Here is a 1301-nt window from a genome sequence, read left to right on the forward strand (position 1 = left end):
CAATTTTAGTATGTGTGCTGCAGAAGCAAGCACAAAGCCTTCTTCTTTCCATCTCCCCTTCACTCACTCCACTCCAGCCACACTGCCTCCTCGGTGTCACCAACATTGACAGATACACTTCTGCCACAGGGATCTAGCACCTGCTATTCCTTCTGCCTGGAACACTCTTCCCTAGATTTCCCCTTGACTCACTCCCTTACCTCCTTCAGGTCTTTCCCCAAATCTCCCTTCCAGATGTATCCAACTATGTGGTCACCCTAAATAGTGATCTGCCTGATTGCCACCAATACCACCCATCCCAGCTCCTTACCCGGCTCCATTTTTCCTCATACAGTATAATTCATCTATTTACTGCCTTTATTCTTTACTGCATTTTTTCCCCTCTGGTATGTGAGACCCAGGAAGGCAGGCCCATTCTGTCTCATCCATCACTGTTTCCCCACCACCTACAACAGTGCCCAGTGAATATAGGCACTCCATAAATATTTGTTGGTTGAATGAATGACTCACAGGATGCATTATTTACACATGAGAAAAGCAAGAGGAAAATCACTTGTCTGAGGCCATAGAGCTGGGAAGAAGAGGACCCAGGTTTGGATCCAGGTCGGTCTGACTCTGAAGTTCAAGCTTTTCCCACTTCTCCAGGTTTATAGCCCCCGTAATAAAATCATGCACACCCTTGGCAACAGACTTTGGAAGATGGTAAGGAGTTGGAATTTTAGCGAGTTGCTTTTAAGCTAAGTTCATAATTCACTCAATAAACATTTGGTGAGTTCCTACTAAGTGCAACTCCCCATGCTTCCTGAATAAGGAAAATCAATAAAGAACCTAATAAACACCCATCAGCAAACTTGATACCCTAATTTCTACTGGCTGGCTGGATGTCCCATAGTTACCTCTCTTGCTATAGGTAGAAACTCAGCTCAGTGTGTCTTCCTCTACAATTGATCCCACTCCACCCTCTCAGAATCAAGTACTTGTGTGCATATGGGTATATGTGTGTGTGTGTGTGCTCACGGGGGTGGGTTGGGTGGGGGTGGCGCTTAATTTCAAACACAAATTCTTTTGCCCTGCTAAAAAGGTTAGGATCTAGTAAACCTGAGGAGACAGGTCATGGACTTGCATTTTTATTAACTGCCTCTGGAAGATTTCCTTTCCCTTCCTTTCGCTTCCCATTCCCCTTCCCCTTTCCACCTCCCCCCTTCCCCCTTCCCTCCCCTCCCCTTCCCTTTATGGGTCTTGCTATGCTGCCACAGTCACAGCCTCACTGCAGCCTCAAATTCCTAGCCTCAAGCAATCCT

The sequence above is a fragment of the Otolemur garnettii genome, unplaced genomic scaffold, assembly GCF_000181295.1.
Source record: "Otolemur garnettii isolate 467f Iridium unplaced genomic scaffold, OtoGar3 scaffold00156, whole genome shotgun sequence".
NCBI lineage: Eukaryota > Metazoa > Chordata > Mammalia > Primates > Galagidae > Otolemur > Otolemur garnettii.